General features: G+C 41.5%; 1 long non-coding RNA gene across 1 annotated transcript in view; it reads right to left on the bottom strand.

Moving 5' to 3' along the window:
* LOC119936394 overlaps positions 1 to 23,655 on the bottom strand; it is a 319,208-nt gene that overhangs the window by 152,698 nt on the left and 142,855 nt on the right. The gene's annotated exons all lie outside the window — the stretch shown is intronic.

Here is a 23,655-nt window from a genome sequence, read left to right as displayed (position 1 = left end):
ATGGCAAATACCCATCTTGACATGCAGTAGAAGCAATAATGGTATTCACTGAATGCTTTCTTTGCAAAGCATTACATTCATTGAATGCTTTCTTTACAAAGCCCTGGTAAAAAAAAAAAAAAATACACAGATGAAAATTAGACCCAGTCCCGGGCCCTGAAGGGTCTTGGCTCACAATCTCAAAATAAGGGAGGGGAGAGGGGATAGGCAATATACATATAAAGAAAGACAAAATCCTAAAAACCCAAATCAATATAAAATACAAGGCCGATGATATGTACAACAAGAAAGATAAGGCACTGTGATTAGACCAACAGAGTTCCCCGCAGTCTATGAGGAATGGATGATTTCCTCTGCATTGATATAACTCCCAGTGCTTAGAACAGTGCTTTGCACATAGTAAGCGCTTAATAAATGCCATCATTAACTCCATGGATTGTATTCTCCCAAGCGCTTAGTACAGTGCTCTGCACATAATAAACACTCAGTACATACCACTGATGCTGACTTTCTCCCCCTAACTACCTTATCAGGGAAATATTTCACTATAAGAATTTCCACGTATAAGGGGCAAAGACCACTGCTGTAATCCATTGTGGCATTTATATTATTAATACCACTGTGTGGCATTTATATTATTAATAATGATAATTATTAGGCCTCCAGGAGGCCTTCCCAGACTGAGCCCCTTCCTTCCTCTCCCCATCGTCCCCCTCTCCATCCCCCCATCTTACCTCCTTCCCTTCCCCACAGCACCTGTATATATGTATATATGTTTGTACATATTTATTACTCTATTTATTTATTTATTTATTTTACTTGTACATATCTATTCTATTTATTTTATTTTGTTAGTATGTTTGGTTTTGTTCTCTGTCTCCCCCTTTTAGACTGTGAGCGCACTGTTGGGTAGGGACTGTCTCTATATGTTGCCAATTTGTACTTCCCAAGCGCTTAGTACAGTGCTCTGCACATAGTAAGCGCTCAATAAATGCAATTGATGATGATGATAATTATAGTATTTGTTAAGTGCTTACTATGTGCCAGACACTGTGCAAAGTACTGGGATGGATACAAGCAAATCGGATTGGACACAGTCCCAGGTGGGGCTCACAATCTCAATCCCCATTTTACCAATGAGGTAAACGAGGCAAAGAGAAGTGAAGTGACATCTCCAGTGTCACACAACAAACAAATGGTGGAGGGGGGAATAGAACCCATGACCTTCTTGCTCTATCCACTACACCATGCAGCATTCCTAAACATTTTCCAAATTCTGTAGTATGAAATCCCATATTACCTAGACGATCAGACCCCAAAACTATACTCCAACTTAGCCTGTTCTTTTCTCAGTAGCTCAACATCCTCTTTCACAGCAGTTATAGTGTCCTAAGGGCCCCACTTCTTTCTGGGCACACACACCTCAGCATAGATGGGTGGGATTTCTCGACTGTGGAAGAAAAGCAAGAGCACACCTCTATAGCTCAATAAACCAGTGTCATTTGTTGCACACTTATAAAGCCCTGAACTAAGACCTTGGAAAAGTACTATTGAATAAGAGACATAGTCCCTACACTCCAATACATTGGAAAAGATACCATTACTATCCATTACCATCATTACTACCATTACTATCCATACCTACCAAATTCACACTTTCTGTGCCACAAATATCTGGAAGAGGACCAATTTTATATCTTGAGTCTGTCCTTCCAAAATAAATTGTCCACAGGAAACTTATGCAGATGCGTATATCAGCGTATGTACACTTTCTAATTGGAAATATTTCATTGCTCACAAATATCTGGAAGAGGGCCAATTTTATATCTTGAGTCTGTCCTTCCAAAATAAATTGTCCACAGGAAACTGTTATGTAGATGCATATATCAGCATATGTACACTTTCTAATTGGAAATATTTCAATGCTCCATTGAGAGCCTCTTTGTGGTGGCAAATAACTTCTCACCTCATTTATTTAACAACTACAGGAGGCACAGAGAATACACTCAACCAGATCAGGGGCCGGAAAACCTTAACTTTGAGAATAGGTTGAAAAATTTAGGACTTTAGGAAATCAGGAAAGACAGGAAAAATTTAGGACTTTAGGAACTTAGGAAAGACAGAGGCTGAGAATGGACTTGATCGTGGGAAAGAGCATCGCAGAGTGGAAAGAAGGCAGACGACCTCGGCTCTAATCCTGGCTCTGCTACTTGTCTGCTGTTCACCTTGGGTAAGTCACTTAACTTCCCTGTGCTTCAGTTACCTCATCTGTAAAAAAGGGATTACGACTGGGCGTCCATGTGGGACATGGACAGTGACTAGTATTCGTTCATTCAATCGTATTTATTGAGCGCTTACTGTGCGCAGAGCACTGGACTTTCCAGAGCGCTTAGAAAGTACAATTCGGCAACAGTCTTCTGAACACAGTAAGCACTCAGTAGATACAATCGATGGTCTTCCAAGCGCTTAGTACAGTACTCTGCACACCGTAAGTGCTCGACAAACATCATTAGTTAACTGACTGATGAGAATGGATGTCGGAGAGGGCAACCATTGTTTCTACAGAGAGCCCGTTGCTACCGCTGAAAAATCAAAGGCTAGATCATTCATTCAGTCGCATTTATTGAGCACTTACTGTGTGCAGAGCATCATCATCAACCGTATTTATTGAGCGCTTACTGTGTGCAGAGCACTGTTCTAAGCGCTTAGGAAGTACAAGTTGGCAACATATACAGTACAGAGCACTGTACTAAACACTTGGGAGAGTATACTACAAGTCTCCCAAGCCGGTAGATATGTTCCCTGACCATGATGAGTACAGATGGGGTCTAACTGGAGAAAAAAAACCCACAAAAAAAAACCAGGGGAGTCATTGCAAGGAGAAGGAATGAAAATCAGGAAATGACTGGGAGAGTTGGGAAACAGACGGGAGGAGAAAGAAAAATGAAGGAATATTAAGATTTCAGGATGTTTTAGAGATATCACCTACATAGCAAGTAGGAGTGAAAACTGCTCCATCAGGGAATAAACTGCTCAGAAAAGGAATACAAAAATATAATTGGAAGATATACCCTAATGGGTGAATGTGAGCCATTCCCAACCTGTCTTATTTCCCTGGCCCAATAGGGAGCAGTGGGAAACAAAGATTAGTTCATCATGGTGGGCAAGAAACATGTGCTTTATGGGGTGATGGTTTAACATTTCATAAATGAAACAGGACAGCTTCTTGGGCAATCAGTGTGTGTTCATTAACACCTAGGTGACACAACTGAAGTCACGGTTGATCTAGAAACGCAGCTTCTGTCACATGAAATTGATGATAAAAGTTATTACTTAAAGAGCAGTTATGACATTTTAATAAATGAGAACGGTCTCTAAGGAATATTAACAAAACCTGTCTGAAACAGATCATAAATCTCCAGTGTGTTTTAAGATTACTAATGTCTTCAGAACACGGACACAAACTGCAGGTTGTAGCCACGTCAACTCGGCAACAATGGCACGTGCTTAAACAAATCGAAATGAAAACAAATGTTTTGGCAAATCAATTCCGGGATATGCATATTTTGAGAGTAGGTGTGGATTATATGGCTGTGCTTCCAAAGGGTCATTTTCCCAAGCTCCAGTGCACAATCAGGCCCTATATGGGTAGGGCCTGCAAGAACAGTAAGATAGTTTTCAGGGTGAAAAATATTAAAAACAAATAAATCTAATACGTAATAAGAATAACACCAGATTTAGCCCTTGATGTGGAAGAGAAGGCATAAATGGTTGCCAGTACAGGCAACTGCATCCTGATGCTTTTAAGAAAAAGAGGGACAACACTAAATCATTTAATAGACTTTTTTTAGTTTTTTGTTAGGAACTATAGTTTCTGCAAGAGACATTAACATGGTAAATTTCTGTAATAATAATGATGATGGTATTTGTTAAGCGCTTAGCACTGTTTTAAGTGCTGGGGAGGTTACAAAGTGATCAGGTTGTCCCACGGGGGGCTCACAGTTTTGATCCCCATTTAACAGATGAGGTAACTGAGGCCCAGAGAAGTTAAGTGACTTGCCCAAAGTCACACAGCTGGCAGTTGGTGGAACTGGGATTAGAAGTCATGACCTCTGGCTCTTTCCACTGAGCCACGCTGCTTCTGTAAATATTGTATTCCCAACTTACATATCCCTTGACAAATTGTTGAAAGTAATGGAAGGTCAGTTAAGTCACTTATGAAGTGGATTTCTCCTATTCCTTCGCTCCGTGCCTTTTGAGACTGTTGAGGGGATGCCGATACTCGGTATGGGAGAAAAGTCGGGATCTCCGGCTTCAGTTTTGGGGTCTTCAGAAGGGAGTCTCCATGAAACCCCGTGACTGTCACTCAAACACGAAGGCCAGTGGGAGCTGCCACCACCGTCCTGTTATCTCAAGTCTTTCCGCTTTTACAGTCAGGTTTTCGTCTGGAGAAGTGTTGAATGTTCCATTTCTAAGGAGACGTGATCACAGGGGCTCGGGCTCCTCCCTCCTCACCCTGTCACTTCTGATGCCCGTTTCACCCAAGTTTCGTGTACATTTTTTTTTAGTGGTATTTGTTACGCATTTACTACACGCCAGGCACCGTAACAAGCCCTGGGGTATATACAAGCTAATCAGGTTGGATACAGTTCATGTCCCACGTGGGACTCACAGTCTTAATCCCCATTTTGCAGATGAGGGAACTGAGGCACGGAGAAGTTAAGTGACTTGCCCAAGGTCACGGTAGAAACGCGGCAGAGCCGGCACTGGAGCTCAGGTCCTCGGACTCCCAGGCTCACATACTTTCCACTAGACCACACTAAAAGTGGCTCAGTGGAAAGAGCCCGGGCTTTGGAGTCAGAGGTCATGGGTTCAAATCCCGGCCCCGCCAATTGTCAGCTGTGTGACTTTGGGCAAGTCGCTTAACTTCTCTGTGCCTCAGTTCCCTCATCTGTAAAATGGGGATTAAGACTGTGAGCCCCACATGGGACAACCTGTTCACCTTGTATCCCCCCAGCGCTTAGAACAGTGCTTTGAACATAGTAAGTGCTTAACAAATACATCATTATTATTGTTATTATTCTCAATTATACACGATGCATATGTTCATACACCTAAATCCATATCTGAATCTCAGATCAAATCCCTCAGTCCTGCACTTAGGTTTTTTCTATCATTCATATTATGTGAGCAAGATGAGGGTGACTGACTACCAAAGTGTATTTTTAGATTTTAAATCTGCTCAGAGCTGTAACTGTAGACAGGATCTTCCAATGCCTGTTTGCTTGGTTTATAGTCAGAGAGACTCTCTGAAAGGATCAACCCCAAACCCAATTAGATGCAAACACAGATTAGAGATTCTAGTCTCAGATACATGGAGTAAACTGGCTCTGCTCCCATCATCCACCTATGTCTATTTTCCCTACTACATGTTTGTAGAGGCCTATAATAATAATAATGGCACTTATTAAGCTCTTACTATGTGCAAAGCACTGCTCTAAGCACTGGAGAGGTTACAAGGTGATCAGGTTGTCCCACAGGGGGGCTCACAGTCTTAATCCTCATTTTACAGATGAGGTAACTGAGGCCCAGAGAAGTTAACTGACTTGCCCAAAGTCACACAGCTGACAAGTGGCAGAGCTGGGATTTGAACCCCTGACCTCTGACTCCAAAGCCCGGGCTCTTTCCACTGAGCCATGCTGCTTCTATGGCCTGCCAATTGTGTTCTTGAAGGGTATGTGCAGCATCACTGTATTGTCTTTACCTATTTTAACCTGGTGTTAGCCTTGTACTTCTCCACTGGACTAGGTTGTATGTCTTACGTGATCATTTCTAATCCTAAATCCGTATTTTCCTTGTGGGTAGGGATGGTGCTGGCCAACTCCATTACACTGTAGTGTCCCAAGCACTTAGCACAGTCATCTGCACTCAATAAGGGCTCGATAAATACCATGTATTGATTGATCAAACAAGAAACAACAAATAAGATGACCACAGGTAGGAATGACTATAAATAATAATGATGGTATTTGTTAGGTATTTGCTGTGCGTCAATCACTGTTCTAAGTGCTGGGGTAGATACAACCTAATCAGGTTGGACACAGTCCCTGTCCCACATGGGGCTCTCAATCTTCACCCCCATTGTACAGAAGAGGTAACTGAGGCCCAGAAAAGTGAAGTGACTTGCCCAAGATCACACAGCAGACAAGTGGCAGAGCCAGGATTAGAACCCATGACCTTAAAAGCATACAGTCCTAAAAAGCTGAAAATGTACGGAGGGCAAGTACGTTAACATTTTCTTCCACTAAAATCCCTGGCTTTTCAGTGAAAATAAAATATCCGACAGAGCTATACACTGCTGGATCCGTACTAGACGGGGAGAGGGACCAGATGAAACCAAACTGTCCGGGATAAAACTGAATGGCTGGCCACCTATCATCATCATTATTATTATTATTGTTATTGGGATTATTATTAGTAGTAATCATAATAATGACAATTGTGCTATTTGCTAAGTGCTTACTACATGCCTAGCGCTGTACTAAGTGATGAGGTAGCTACAAGATAAATCAGAAAATACTGTTCTACTTAATTTCTCAACTTTCCAAGCAAGAACAAGTGAAACTTGGCATTCCTCACCTGAACTCTTCCTGAACCAAGCATTGGGAGCCAGGTCCTGATTACCTCAATTGGCTGCCCTTTACATGCACTTTGTCTCACTTCAGGGAGAATGTGCATTTAAAGAGCCAGTGGGCAGGAGGAGAGCACTTCAAACTGGAAGATTCCCACTCAAATCCAGAAGGTCAGTCCTATCTTCAAATCAATTAGGCTCCTGGAAAATGCCCTGAACGGCTCTTACTTTTCATTCGAATTCCAATTTAAGTGACAAAGAAGCTGTGCCCTAAACAAATACCAGTAATGGCTGCTGGAGCATAAGCAGCTCATTTGGGCAAACTAGTCATTAGTTCTGATCATTTTCAATTAATATTCAGTCTAAGTACCTTTCAAGCAGGTCTCAAAACAGAGCCCATAATGCCTCCGTGCTCTTACTTTCCAAACATTCTTGGCAGACATCCTAATGTTTACTTGAAAAATCAACACACCCTCCAAGCCAATACATGCCTTAACAGCGGTTCCGATAAACACAAGAAGTAGCAGTCGGGACTAGCAGACAGACTGACTTTGTTCTGACGCAGTTGCTAGAAGAGAAGTCTTTCCTACGTTGCTCTTGACGTTCGCTTCATTAAACTCTCTGTCTAGGGCCTTCAGGCCACACATTCTGGGACCTTCCTCGAGGGAGTGTGGCAAGGTGGGGTGGAAGGGAAGGAAAATATTTTTATCTGCTGAAAACCATCAGTTATTTCACATTAAGATCAAACTCAAATATATCTTGAGCCTTCTGTGCTCAAGTTGGGCAGCAAATGGACTGCCCAGCAATATTTCTAAATGTCCAACAGTAGCTGGCTAATCCACTAAAATGATGTTTAAAAATTGGCCTCAATTTAATTTTGAACAGGGAAGAAGACCAGAACCAGCTTTCCAATGATAAGATTTCCCCACGCCAAGCTACGAAAAGGCCAGTTCCACCCAACACACTGACTAAATGAACATCTAATGGGGTTTCAGAATATTTACCCGCTCTCCAGCATTTCCATAATTACCTACATAATTGCCCCATTTAGGATCATTTTTCTAATCCCAGTACGGAGATGGGTCCATTACGTGGGGTTATATAAGATTTAAGGCTTGGACTAAGGGGAAAAAGAGAAGAATAAAGGGAGAGGAGAAGAAAGAGGAAGGTCAGAGGGTCCTTGAGAATGCAGCTCTTGCTTCCATTATGCTCTCCCAAACGCTGCAGACCAAGGGCACTGATCCCTCTTCCTTTCCAGGAGTTTATCTGTTTCAAGAAAGAAACTCCATCGCTCGCGAGAACACATCTGAGCTGCCTTATCACGTTCTAAGCTTTATTCTCTTTCTATCCAAGTCACACCATTACTGCTCTTGATCACTGTGATACAAAAAGTAATCCTTTCTTTCCTCCTCAAAATGGGAGCTGGGGCAGTGGTGGAGTAGAGGCAATTATGGGAGTAGTAGTAATAATAATAATAATAGTAATAATGCTAATAATAATGATATTTTTAAGCACTTTCTACATGCCAGGCACTATACGAAGCGCTGCGGTGGATACAAGCAAATCGGGTTGGACGCAGTCCCTGTCCCACATGAGGCTCCCAGTCTCAATCCCAATTTTACAGATGAGGCAACTGAGGCCCAGAGAATTGAAGTGACTTGACCAAGGTCGCACAGCAGTCAAGTGACAGAGCCAGGATTAGAACCCATGCCCTTCTGATTCCCAGGGCCGTGCTCCATCCACTGTATGATGTAAATACAGAAAATAGAGTAAATACAGCATTCCTCCTAGCAACCATTTGTTTACAGGAGGCCTTACCTGGGGCCCTTCTGCGTAGTGGTACAGTCCCTATATTAAAGGACTGTAAGCTTGCTGTGGGAAAGGAATGTGTCTGTTGATTGTTATATTGTACTCCCCCGAGCACTTAGTACAGTGCTTGCTTTGTACTCAGTAAGAAATCAATAAATACAATTGAATGAATGAAAATGGACTACAGCAAGAGTGCAACTCTGGTAATTCTCCATTTGACCTCAAAGATCCTTGACACCACAGAGATCAAGGATTATACCCGGACCAGGAACTGTCATTAACATGGTATCAATGAAATAATAATAATAATAATAATAATGGTGTTTACTATGAAGCAAGCTCTGTGCTTTGTGCTGGGGAAATTACAATGCAATCAGATCAAAAACAGCCTCTGTTCCTCATGGGATTAACAGTCCAAGGGGAAGGGAGAATGGTTATTTAATTCCCATTTTACTGATGAGAAAACTGAGGCAAGGAGAAGTTAAGGGACTTGCCCAAGGTTATGCAGCAGGCAAGCACTGCAACTGGGCCATTGATTCACTCAATTGTATTTACTGAGCACTTACTATGTGCAAAGCACCACACAGTGATCTTCTCCTGCTTTGTAATTGGCAACAGATGGGCCACCAAATACACGAAAACTGCCTCCGCAAGTCTGATCTGGGCTAGACTGTTGTGTATTGTGGCTGAGTGGAAAGAGCCGAGACTTGGGAGGATGTGGGTTCTAATCCTGGCTCTGCCACTTGTCTGCTGTGTGACCTTGGGCAAGCCACTTGACTTTTCAGTGCCTCAGTTACTTCAGTTGTAAAATGGGGATTAAGACTGTGTGCCCCACATGGGACAACCCACTGACCTCGTATCTACCCCAATTGCTTAAAACAGTGCTTAGCACATAGTAAGCACTTAAATACCACAAGTATTATTATTATTACTGTACGTGCAGGGATAATTTGATACCAAATGAATGAATCAATGGTACTTCTTGAGTGTTTACTGTGTGCAGAGCACTGTATTAACACCTTGGGTGAGTAAAATACATAGAGTTGGTAGCCGTGTTCCCTGTCCACAATGAATTTACAGTTTAGAGGGGGAGACAAACACTCATATGAATAAAGTATAAATTAAATATATATTTTATACGTATGTAAGCCAATCAATCAGTCATATTCATTGAGTGCTTGCAGAATTGATAGATACCTTCCCTGCCCACGGCAAGCTTACGGTCCAGAGGTGGATAGTCCAAACGGTACGGATCCAAGTGCATAGAATATGATGACAATGTTGATGACCCTTCCAACTAATATATTTGCGGGTGTTTAGGCTAGAATAATTGACTAAAAACAGTTTTCCCTAATCTCAATCACTTACTGTGCTTAGGGATTTAAACATGTTTAGGCAGCATAAGCAGCCTGATGTGTTCTTGATATTTTCTTAGGAAAACCTCAGCACTGGAGTAAGTCTCACGCTGGGGAAAAGATCAGCCTTTGAATTCTGCTGAGGCTCAACAGCACGTTATAAAACAAGGAGCTTCTACTGGAATGGTTTTGTTTAAAAAAAAAAATCAATATACCTTATAGGTATTGACCTCAACCTTCTGAGGAGTAGGAAATTGGACCCTTTGAAAACACGTCTTCTGCATTTAAGTGAAGGGAGCAAGTTACTGATTGTTGGTATCACGGTCTCTTCCATCATGTAATATAATCATTGTAAGGAATTAGAAAATGTCATTATACTGTACTAGTTTATGCCGACGGTTATACCTAGAGAGACACTGCACTTGGCTGACTCAGAGCATCATAAATTTCAAAGTTATTTTGATTTCAAAATTACGGGTATGGGCATTTTTCCCCTTTATTTGATACATTACCATTTCCAGTGCTCGGGGGTGTTATTTAGGGACCTACAACAGCAATTTGCCAAATGGTACCTTACTGGACAGGTGAAGGAAATGCTTCACCCAAAGTGCCAAATTCTACTGCTGGAAGTAATTTGCACCCCAAAATTTCAGACTGGTCTGACCCCCGATGAAGCCCTTATTTGCCCTTCATTCGACATTGCCTGTGTACTTGGATCTGTGACCCCCTAAGCAGTTTGATTTTCATCCCACTCCCACAGCACTTATGTACCTATCCAACTGTAATATATTTTAAGGCCTGCCTCCTCCCTGATCTGTAAGCTTCTTGTGGGTAAGGATTGTGTCTATCTATTCTGTTGTATCGTACTCTCCTGAGAGCTTAATGCCGTGCTCTGCACACAGTAAGCTCTTAAATACCACTGATAGATTGATTAATAGAACTAAATGGGGTAGGCTTCTCTTCCAAAAGTCCACCAAAGAATGAGAAAGGTTTCAAATGTCGCAAAACTTATTTTGTTGCCTCTTGAATAAATTACAGTATTCTTGCTTTGGGGAAATACATTATGATGCAAACAAGAACCAGGAGGAGGAAAGTTCTTAAAATGATTTTAAATTACTATCGATGGGTGGAGGCAGCTCATTTGTTAGATTTCAAAGTCTAAGAGCGGGTATGGCGGCCACTGCAATGAAATGCCTGCTAGTGAGCATGGGTAAGTAACAATCACTCTGTGCCTCACTTTCCTCAACTGTAAAATGGGGATGAAAGCAGCATGGCCTAGTGAAAAGAGCATGGGCCTGGATGCTAATCCCAGCCCTGTCACTTATCTGTTGTTTGACCATGGGCACATTACTTAATAATAATGATGGTATTTGTTAAGCGCTATCTGCAAAGCACTGTTCTAAGCACTGGGGAGGTTACAAGGTGATCAGGTTGCCCCACAGGGGGGCTCACAGTTTTAATCCCCATTTTACAGATGAGGTAACTGAGGCACAGAGAAGTTAAGTGACTTGCCCAAAGTCAGAGTCGGAATTTGAACCCTTGACCTCTGACTCCAAAGCCCGGGCTCTTTCCACTGAGCGACGCTAACTTCTCTACTCAGTTTCCTCATCTGTAAAACGGGAATTTAGTACCTGTTCTCCCTACCTTTTAGACTATGAATCCTATGAGGGACAGGAACTGTGTCCATCTTTATTATCCTGTACCTACCCCAGAATGTAGTAAAGCATTTGGCACCTAGTAAGTTCTGAACAAATACCATGGTAATTATCGTTAGACCGTGAGCCTCTGATGGGGCAGGGGACTGTGTATGATCTGCTACACTAGGATTTATGCCAGCCCTTAATAAAGTGCTTAACACACTGCAAATAAATACCATCATCATTACTCGTCAATCCTTCATATCACGGGGGCATGCTGCCACTTGTTTAGAAGCAATACCGGCTTTGTTTTAATGGTATTTGTTAAGCGCGCTTACTATGTGCCAGGTATTGTGCTAAGCACTAGGGCAGATACAAGCTAATCAGTTTGGACACAGTCCCTGCTTCACGTAGGGCGCATAGTCTTAATCCCCATTTTGCAGTTGAGGTAACTAAAGAACAGAGAAGTTAAGTGACTTCCCCAAGGTCACACAGCAGACAACTGGTGGAGCCGGAATTAGAACCCGGGTCCTTCTGATTCTTAGGTCCCTGCTCTATCCACTAGGCCGGCCTATTTTTCAACCTGACCCACTCAGTCTTCAGATACCAAAAAGGGCAAACGTGGCTTTTAATTTATATAACATATATTGCACATTATAAATTATTTATACTAATGTCCGTCCCCTCCTCTAGACTGTAAAGTGGTTGAGAGCGAGGAACGTGTCTGCTAACTCTGTTGATTGTACTCTCCCAAGTGCTTAGTACAGTGCTCTGCACATAGTAAAGCACTCAATAAATTCCACTGATGGATCAATGAGGAAAATTTCTGTTAGCTTTAATGTTCGAGGTGTGGTGGAAAGGGTATCCTCTGCTTTACTTGTATTAAGAGGGAAATGAGAGCTGCTGTGTTTATAAAATGCCAATAAAGCAGTAAGGTAGTCTCACTGATAGTATTAGAGTTATTTACATCCAGAATATCTACCACTCTTGCATCACAAACAGATTAAGGGCTCTAAGACTCCAATCTAACGTAGCTCCAATAGACAGCTGAAAACTGCAAAATGAAATGCCGGTTCAAAGAGGATCGTATATAATGATTCGGGAGTACTTAGCATTTGCACGGCACTATTCATCTTCAAAGCGATTTTACAAATATTAACTAATTAATCCTCACACCGCCGCCCCATGATTAAACATCCATCGCCCCTGTATTATGCCCCAGTAAAAACTGGTTCGGGATGAGAAGCACTACCTTCTCCAGATAGAAGGGATTAGGTGATTACAAAATCAATCGTATTTATTGAGCGCTTACTGCGTGCAGAGCACTGTACTAAGCACTTGGGAAGTACAAGTTGGCAACATATAGAGACGGTCCCTACCCAACAGTGGGCTCACAAAAGTAGTTCAGGTGGTGTGAAAAGCATAAAGGTACAACAGCCTCAGAGAGCACTCGCTGCAGTCGTCCAGTTAGAAGCAGTGTGGCACAGTGGACAGAGGACAGCCCTGGGGGTCAGAAGGACCTGGGTTCTAATCCTAGCTTTGCCACTGGTCTGCTGCATGACCTTGAGTAAGTCATTTCACTTCTCTGTTCCTCAGTTATCTCATCTGTAAAATGGGGATTGAGACTGTGGGCCCCATGTGAGGCATGGACTGCGTCCAACCTGATTAGCTTAAATCTACCTCAGGGTCTAGTAATAATAATGATGGTATTTGTGCAGTGCTTACTATGTGCAAAGCACTGTTCTAAGCACTGGGGAGGTGACAAGGCGATCAGGTTGTCCCACGGGGGGCTCACACTTTTAATCCCCATTTTTACAGGTGAGGGAACTGAGGCCCAGAGAAGTGAAGTGACTTGCCCAAAGTCACACAGCTGACAAGTGGCGGAGCCGGGATTTGAACCCACGACCTCTGACTCCAAAGCCCGGGCTCTTTCCACTGAGCCATGCTGCTTCTCATATAGTGCTTGGCACATAGTATGTGCTTAATAAATACCAATAAAAATAAAACTAAGAATCAAATGCAACAAGATCAGCAACAGAGAGGAGCCTCAAACTCCACAGCAAATGCAAGTCTAAAAAAAGGGCCCTTTGCCATTATCTGGTACACATTGGTCTGGGCCCTAAAGAGTAATAATAATGATGGTATTTGATAAGCGCTTACTATGTGCCAAGCACTGTTCTAAGCGCTGGGGTAGATACAAGGTAATCAGGTTGTCCAACGGGGGGCTCACAGTCTTAATCCCCATTTCACAGATGAGGGAACAGGCACAGAGAAGTTAAGTGGCTTGGCCAAAGTCACACAACAGACAAGTGGCGGGACCGGGATTAGAACCCCGAGCCCGTGCTCTTTCCACTAAGCCATGCTGCTTCTCTATTTTAGGTCAAACACATTCCCTGACTGTGAACCTTGGACTCAGAGGATTCTTGCCTGCATTTTCTCCTTATAAGCCCTTTGGGCCCAATTCTCACCCACCTAGTGCTTAGAACGTTGCTTTATAAATCCTGTTACTACTACAAGGCTTCGCAAATTAAAATAAATAAGGTATCCACCCTCACCAGGTTCTCCAGACTATCCCTGTTTTCCATAGAATGGTTTCTATCTAATAGGCTTGACTTTCATCAGCAGTTCCTAGCAGAGTCATTCATTCAATCATATTTACTGAGCGCTTACTGTGTGCAGAGCACTGTACAATTCAGCAATAGAGAGAGAATCCCTGCCCACGCCGGGTTTACAGTCTAGGTATCCTTCTACTGGGTGGAAAGAGCAGGGGATAGTGAGTCAGAGGACACAAATTCTAGTCCTGACTCCACGAGGGGCCCGTTGTGTCACCTTGGGCAAATCACGTAACTTCTCTGTGCCTCAGTTTCCCACCTGTGAAATGGAGATAGACAGATATCTCCCTCTTATAGAGGCATGGTCTAGTGTAGAAACAGCATGGCTTAATGATTAGAGCACTGGCCTGGGAATCAGAAGGTCATGGGTTCTATTCCTGGCTTCGCCACTTGTCTGCTGTGTGACCTTGGGCGAGTCACTTAACTTCTCTGTTCACTTATCTGTAAAATGGACATTAAGGCTGTGAGCCCCGTTTGGGACAGGGACTGTGTCCAACTCAATTATCTTGTATCTTCCCCAGTACTTTACAAGTACCATTATTATTATTATTATTATTTTCTTGTAACTGCCCCCAGTGTAAATCAAAGAGCTCGGCATACCATTTCCAAGCATAGATATCATCAATATAGAAAAAATATCTAGTCTGAATTTCCAAATAATAAAAAATGGAAAATTCACTTCCAAAAGAAAAAGAATTAACAGGGAACAGACCCATACCATTTGTGTCCAGTGAATAATAGAGATAAAACACTTGATATCATTAACAGAAATCCTGGTAACCATACTAGCAAAGGATTGCAGGCTCAGGGGGTTAGAAAATAACAACATAGTAAAACTTTTAATAGTGTACCAGAGGTGGAATGAAATGTCCATGGCTGACTTAGGTACGATAGAGTTGATGATAAATTTCTGACCTGCGAGATGGTAATGGTTTAATGATACAGCGGGTGAGAGATAGTTACTCAATTTAGATATCGGTAACTGACTTTCAGATTGCACAAATTTTGGCACCTGTTTGCTATTCATGCTAACTAGCTACCATGAGATAACCACTAGCTCCTTTTACTGTTATGGACACTTTGCCACACTGAGGGATTCTCTGGCCTTAAAGAGCAGGGAACTTTAAACCTATTTCCTTTAAGATAAAATAACATCTATCCCTACTGAACTTTTCCTATACTCCACAACCCTTGTCAAGTTCCTTTAACACGGAGTCTGTTTCCTTGTGGGTTAAAATTACAATATTAACCAACTGTATCTATTACAACAAATATGCATTTCTTGAATGAAATGAAATTGAAGCTGGAGCTTATGTCAATGACATTTAAAAATCACCCTGTTTGATGGGGTAAATCTTCAGAAAAATGTGAACAGTGTGAACGATCAAGTACAAAATATACAGTGGCAATGACTTCAGTCCTTTGGAGCCCCAGTTTGAATTTTTCCATCAAGATACAAAGATAGTAAAGGGAGAAGAATTTGGTGTAAACTCATTATGGGCAGAGAACATGTCTGCTAATTCTTTTGCATTGTACTCTCCTAAGTGCTTAGTACAGTAGCAAATGCTCAATAAATAGCATTGACTGACTGATTTTGAGGAGAAAGGACATTTAGGGCATCAACATTAACTTATGGACCTCCATATTTTCGACAAAAGAGTAACACATTGGTGTTGCAATTTCTGGAGGAATATGCACTGGCCCAAGGATATATCATTTCTTGGCTCTAAAAGGGTAAGACAATCAACATTAGTAAATTATCTAGGTAATTCACATCCTAAATATAAGCCTTAGACTCCATTTTGAAGATATTGTGGGCAAAAGTGATTGGGTCTGACAAATTTGAACAATTTAGACCAGCATGTTTATTTAAGGTTTCAAACCGCCAGAGAATTGGCCAATTTAAGTCTACCCTAATATTTCTATATCTCCCCTGTAAGTGCAAACAGGTCAGATTCAGAATTGCCATCCCCACCCTGAACAAAACAGGTCCTTAGGAAGAGGGAGAATCTTGTTTTATTGTTAGGAATTAGACATGATAAATTAACAATTCAATTCTCAAAAGTCAAAAGGCTAGTAGGAGAAAGAAGAATGTATCATGAGTGTCCAAAAAAATAAAAGAAATTAGTCACTCCTGTAAAACCTTCCTTCTTCAGAATGACAATGGATTGGCAATTAGATAGTCTTTTGTCTCTGACCTCTCAAATGTGACTTTGGGCAAATCACTTAACTTTTCTGTGCCTCAGTTACCTCATCTGTAAAATGGGGATTAAGACTGTGAGCCCCACGTGGGACCACCTAACCACCAAAGTCACAAAGCAGACAAGTGGTGGATCCGGGATTAGAACCCATGACCTCTGATTCCCGAGGCCGTGCTCTTTCCAATGAGCCACGGTGATCACTAGAATCTCTTAAAGGAACATAAATAAGGTTATAAATTAATTGGGCCAATAATTAAAAAAAAACTCCTATTACACCATTAGGAGAACACCTTTAAATAATACTAATTTTTGTATACATGAACTCATTATTTTCATAGGTTGCTATAGATAGAATAATTGCGTACTATTGGGCTATCATAAATAGGTAATCCATTACACTAAATGAGAAGCAGTGTGGCCTAAAGTGGGCCCAGAAGTCAGAGGGCCTGGGTTCTAATCCCAGCCCTGTCAACATCCTGCTGTGTAACCTTGGACAAGTCACTTAACTTCTCTGTGTCTCAGTTTCTGTAAAATGGTGATTAAATACCTGTTCTTATTCCTACTTATTGAGCCCCATGTGGAACAGGGATTGTTTCCACCCTAATTAGCTTGTACGTACCCCAGGGTAAAAAAAAAATTACCCCAGGGTTTAGAACAATGCTTGAACTCATAGAAAGCATTTAACAAAATACCATAAAATACTTAATACTCTGAATTTTTATGCATCCGTAAGGGAGCAATGTAATACACTTGGACCATTCAACTCAGTTCCGTGCAATCAAAAAGGAAATGTACAAATATGATGTAAGCTCCTTGTGGGCAGGGGATATGTCTGTTTGTTATATTGTATTCTCCCAAGTGCTTAGTACAGTGCTCTGCGCACACTAAGCCCTCAATAAATATGACTTAATGAGTGATTAAATATGTGTGTTGCTATACTTTACCCCAGGAAAGATACTGACAATTAATTAATTACACAAATGGGTTAAATCATCTAAGTCAACATATAGAATTAGGAAGGATTTGTAATTCACCAAGCAACCAATTAACAAATGGTACCAATTCAAGGCAATGTCTGGGCAGAGTACTATAACCACAAACATTATTTGAAATTCATTTTCAGAAGTAGTGCCCTCATTTCTAAACAATGATTTGTCAGTTAGAAAATGAGGTTAAAGGAAGTAACCTGGGAGAAGATGCAATAGGTTAATGTAAGATATAAATCAATTGAAGTCTGAAGCCACATTTATATAAGGAAAATTATTTAATCCTTCTGAGGCCTTCTGCCTACAGCATTTTCCTGCTCCATTTGTTCATCAGTATAATATGTAAAGAAATAGAATTTAAGCATAGACCTTCTGCATGTACTTTTGGGTTAAGGGTCCAATACTTCACTGATATTTATTAATGTATTTATTTATATTAATGTCTATCTCCCTCTTTAGACTGCAAACTTGTTTTGGGCAGGGAATGTCTTTCAACTATGTTATATTGTACTTGCCCAAGCGCTTAGTACATTGCTCTGCACATAGTAAGAGCGTAATAAAAATGACTGACGAGTACCTGCCAGAATCAACCAGTAATATTTATTATTTCATCTGTACAGAGCACTGTATTAAGCACCTGGGAGAGTACAATCAAGTTAGTAGACAAAATACTGGCCCTAAATCCGCTCACATTCTCAGTGGGGAGAGAGGCACTAAAATAAATACGTAGAGGGAAGCAATAGAATTTAAAAACATGTAAAGAAATTGTGGTATTTGTTATGCATTTGCTGGGTGTCAAGTATTGTACTTAGTGCTGGAATAAAATACAAGATAATCAGACCAGACACAGCCCCGGTCATGCCACCTCAGTTTAGGGGAAGGGATTTGGCTAACAATTTTGCTTCACTGTATTCTGAACAAATTAAACTTTCTGGCTCGAAATCTTCCCTTGGCATACCACAAAACATAAGAGGGAAGCAAAACTTTCGGTGAAGCGAATCCTCAGGAAAAACAGATTTTTCCATGAAGCAAGCCACCAACATTTCCATATGCACATGTCTATATTCCTTGTGAACATTCAATTTGCATCATGTACACATGGGTAAAAAGGTGTCCCTTAATGAAAGCGTGGAGATTTGGATATTAAGTGGAATGGGGAGAGTATAGATGACCTAATATTTAGCATCGAACAGTGCACCACTCAGATTTCATTACTACTGAAATTAAGTTTTACCGAACATATTACTTTAGTAGCATCCTCTGAGTGAAACAGAAAACTGATTTTCACCCTAATGTCCTGATGTCATCTTTAAAGAACTACTGAATACATCCCAGTATATTAGGCAGTGTGTAGTCTGTCAATCAAAGGCAATTCATGATATTCAGTCAATTCTGAACCTTACTATTATTGTCAATGAATATTCCTTACTGTAGTTTTATGCAGCTCTCTGGTTTTTACTCATAATGAATATTTTTGACTTAATTCTTCAACACATCTTGGCTCTGGTTACTACATTTTCATTTAAAATTCAGAATTCCGGCTGGAGGCCACTCAAGGAAATGAGCCTTCAGGATGAATACAACTGAGAGATGAAGAGACTGAATTATACTAGAAATTGTTTAAAATGCCCATGCTGTTAGTCTGGCCAAAAAAAAAAATGATTTCACAGCACAAAGGAATACAGTACATTACTAAAGGACAGGATAAGCATTCTTGTCTCAGAATTACATTGGTCCTCAGGCTCAAAACTACCCATGTGGAATTCTTGATAAATTTACATTATTTTTTAATAAAGTAATGAAGTTTTGTGTAATACCAAGGTAAGAGTAATGCCGTCAGAAAGCAAGACTCTGGGAAAAAGGTGAGCAAATTTTGTGGTTGTGGAATGTAATATCAATGATTGAATCAGTAACATGAAGGAAAGATTAAAGCAACAGTAATCAACCCATCAAATCTATTGAGCGCTTACTGTTTGCGGGGCATCATCATCGTCATCATCATCAGTGGCATTTATTGAGCACTTACTATGTGCAAAGCACTGTGTTAAGCACTTGAGAGAGTACAATACAAAATAGGTAGCAGAAATGTTCCCTGCCCACAACCAGCTTACAGACTAGAAGGGGGAGACAGACATTAAAATAAATACTTTATAATACATCATTTAAATAGGTGTATTTAACTGCTGTGGGTTTGAGAGTAGGGAGAATATCAAATGCTCAGAGGTCACGGAGCGCTGTACTAAGCGCTTGGGAGAGTATTCATTCATTCAATCGTATTTATTGAGCACTTACTGTGAGCAGAGCACTGTACTAAGTGCTTGGGAACTACAAGTTGGCAACATATAGAGACGGTCCCTACCCAACAACGGGCTCACAGTCTAGAGAGCATGGTATAACAGAGTTGGTAGGCATGTTCCCTGCCCACAAAGAGCTTACAGGGAGAGAAGGACATGAAAATAAATGACGTATTTGTACATAAATTCTGTAGGGCTGAGGGTGGAGTAAACGAAGGGTACAAATCCAAGGGCAAGGGAGATGCCGAAGGGAGAGGGAGTTAAATAAAAAATTCATCTCCAAAATACAAAATTATTTTATCTTTTCTTCTATACGTGCAGGAAATATCTGGGAGATGACCAGCGTAGGCACTTAAGTATCAAAAACGCGGGATGATTGGCCTTTGAATTCTTAGAAAAATAAATGATTATCTTAATTATAGTGTTATTATGGTAGAATTAGCAAAATATGGGATTAATGCCTTTTACACACATGAAAGCTGCTTCCCCAAGCACAGGGAAGCTGCATTCCCTAGGAAAAAGAGTACAGATCTGGGAGACAATCTGGCTTCTAATCCTGGCTCTACATGTCTGCTGTGTGACCATGAGAAAGTCACTTAATTTACCCTGTGCCTTAGTTTCCTCATCCGGAAAATAGGGATTAATTCCTACCCATTTCTGCTTAGTCCCTGAGCCCCATTTGGGATGGGAACAATGTCTAACCTGATTATCTTGTATCTACCCCAGCGCTTAGTACAGTGCTTAGCAGATAGTAAGCAGTGATTGCCTATCAACCTCCATATCAAGCAAAAACTCCTCACTATCAGCTCTGGCTAATCTCCTTGGAGAAGTATGTCCATTGGGACCTCTCCCATCTCAGCGTGGCTCAGTGGAAAGAGCCCGGGCTTTGGAGTCAGAGGTCATGGGTTCAAATCCCAGCTCCGCCACTTGTCAGCTGTGTGACTTTGGGCAAGTCACTTAACTTCTCTGTGCCTCAGTTCCCTCATCTGTATAAATGGGGATTAAAACTGTGAGCCCCACGTGGGACAACCTGATCACCTTGTAACCTCCCCAGTGCTTAGAACAGTGCTTTGCACATAGTAAGCACTTAATTAATGCCATTATTATTATTATTGTTATTACCATTCCTGTCCCAACTACTAAATGGGTTGTTTACACCCAATGCCTTCAGTTTCACGCCTCCAACTCCCTCCTTGACTCTCCCCAACCTCACAGCAGCCCTAGTGTCTATATATTTAAACCCACTAGTTTTAATTTGTTTTAGTATTCCCTCCCTGCATGGAAACCCCTTCAAAGATAGAAATCTTATCGACTGCCTCTATTTTCTTCTAAGTGTGTAATACAGTGGTCTGCATGCAGTTAGTGCTCAAATACTATTGATTGGCTGGTATAGAATCTCCTGGCAGTGGTTCTGAATCTCTAATTTAGGATGCTTCTGGTCTGGGCTGGCTATTCTCTTATTTAGCGAGCTAAGTTGACTCACTAGAATCAGTCCTCTACCAATTTGGCTCGTCTTCTAGACTGCAAGCACATTGTGGGTAGGAAGACTATAAGCTTCCCCTCCACACTGTAAACCCATTGAGGGCAGGGAATGCACCTGTGTTATATTGCACTCTCCCAAGCACTTGGTATAGTGCTTTGCACACAGTAAGTGCTCAATAAATATGACAATGAACGAATGAAATACGTCTACCAACTGTCGTATCAGACTTTCCCAAGTGCTTAGTACAGTGAACTGCACATGGTAAGTGCTCAATAAATGACTGATTGAGTTCCAAAAACATTCCCAGTCCATAGCCTCAGGAAGAGCTGATGTTTGGACTAACTCCAAGCAAATATGCCTCCCCAGGGACCCACACGCAGCCTTACTGAATAATCTCATGGTTCCTTCAAGGGCTCCCAGAAGGGATCCGTAAGTGATTGCTAGGAAGGCATAGCATGGACACCAGAACCGGCCAATTTCTCTATCTCCAGTCCAACCCCTCACAGTCCTGGGTACCAACAGGGACAGAAGGCAGTCTGCCACTTGTACGTGCTGTGAATCAATCCATTGGAGTCCAGCTCAATGGAGGTCAGTTTCTTTGGGTGGGTCTGCAATGGACAAGGAAGACTGCAGTGAAAGTCACTGCCTTTAGTGGACCATGTTGCTGCCCACCCAGACTCCAGTGGGAGGGACTGAAGAGGTTAGGTGAATTGTGCCCTGTGCCAGTTAAATGGAGGAAGCAGGGGATGGAGGGTGCTCCTACTGACTCATATTTGAGTGAACGGATGATGGTCTTCACAGATGAATTTAGACTAGCCTGGAATAATGAGAGGGAAGGATAACACCCAACTAAGAAGGATAGAAAGACAACATTTACGTAGCATCTCGTTAGGGAAAAACACAGATGGTCCAGACTTAAGCCTGCCTGTGTTCTGCTAACAGGGACTTACAGATTGTCTTTTGCTAACTTTATCCCATTCTGATGAACTGTTTCTCCTCAAAAGCTGGCTCTCTGTAGGGCCCATTCCTGTCCTTTTTCCAATGCTAACAACTCAATCTTCATGGAAAATAGACATTAGAGGTTTTTTTTTTCTTTCTTCTTTCACCACACACCCTACTGCATCCGAACCCAACCCAAAAGTCAGCTAATCAAATGGTGTGCACATTGCTCGATCCAAGGTTTTAAAACACATAACTGAATTCAGCTATTTGTGATTTGGGTCATCTTAGAATTTTAAGCCCATAACAGGGATTAATATAACCTGGACTACATGCAACCTGTCTTAAAAAAGTACTTGGCATCTATAACAGGATCTTAAAACATTCTGACGGGTCAGTGAATTTTACTTCTAATCAATAACTGAAAGAAACCTTCCAGGTAAGCTCGATTTTCCCTTGCAGTCAAAAGGACCTATTTTTAAGCGGAGAAATGTGAACATCTGTGATTAAATGTGTCATTGATTCGTCAGTATTTGGCATAGAGGAAGGACTTCCTGTAGAAAACATTATCTTTACAGAGGGGATTATTCAGCTGCTCCTAGAAACTTCCTAGCCTGGAAGCTTTACCGGTACAAGCTGAAATGTTTTAGGGAGGGCTCAAATCAACTGGTGAATAACTTGCCATTTGAAGAGAGGTGGTTTGAAAAGGGTTTCCAAGAGCCCTATATTTTCAAAAGGTGATGGTCAAGATCGCGATGACATGCGAAGAGCCTGGATACGTGGAAAAAAGGATGATGTCCGTTTCTAAATGTGTAGCAGGCCGGAGTTGGTTTCATTCATTCAATCATATTTATTGAGCGCTTACTATGTGCAGAGCACTCTACTACTTGGAAAGTACAATTTGGCAATATATAGAGACAGACCCTTCCCAACAACAGGCTTACAGTCTAGATGATTAGGAGAACTGGCCTTACCACAGCAGCATGGCATAGTGGGTAGAGCCTGGGTGTTAGAAGGTCATGGGTTCTAATCCCACTCCCCCACTTGTCTGCTGTCACCTTGGGCAAGTCACTTGACTTCTCTGGGCCCCAGTTACCTCATCTGTAAAATGGGGATTGACACCGTGAGCCTCTCATGGGACAAGGACTGTGTACAACATGATCTGCTTGTATCCACCCCAGTGCTTAGTACAGTATCTGGCACATGGTAAGCGCTTACTGAATACCACATTTATTATCATCATATCAATGTCAATATCCTACTCCAAAACAAAGAAGGACAGCCATAAATAATTATACATCCATCTCTCTTTTGGTCCCATGTTGCTATTTAGAGGCACATTTGGCGCTCTTATTAGGATTATGATTATTTTATCTTTCCTTCATTCATTTGTATTTATTGAGCACTTATTGTGTGCAGAGCACTGTACTAAGCGCTTGAGCCCTCAAACCACAGGGTCCACTCCCAGAATCTTTCTCTCATAATGACACTAATGGATTCTTCGCCCCTTTCCCACCCCTTGAGTAAAGTAAAATTGATGAGAAGGTCCATTCAATCTATTCTCTGCTGCCACATTTGAGCCTCTGAGGGGGAACTGGGAGCAGCTGTCAGAATATGCCCTGAAAAACTCAAATGTAAGCAACAGTTTCCATTCCTGAAATCAAGGAGAAGCATGCAGTGAAATAGTGCCGCCTGTATTTTATCACAT

This window comes from Tachyglossus aculeatus, chromosome 13 (assembly GCF_015852505.1).
Source record: "Tachyglossus aculeatus isolate mTacAcu1 chromosome 13, mTacAcu1.pri, whole genome shotgun sequence".
NCBI lineage: Eukaryota > Metazoa > Chordata > Mammalia > Monotremata > Tachyglossidae > Tachyglossus > Tachyglossus aculeatus.
This window is presented reverse-complemented; position numbering and strand designations above follow the sequence as displayed.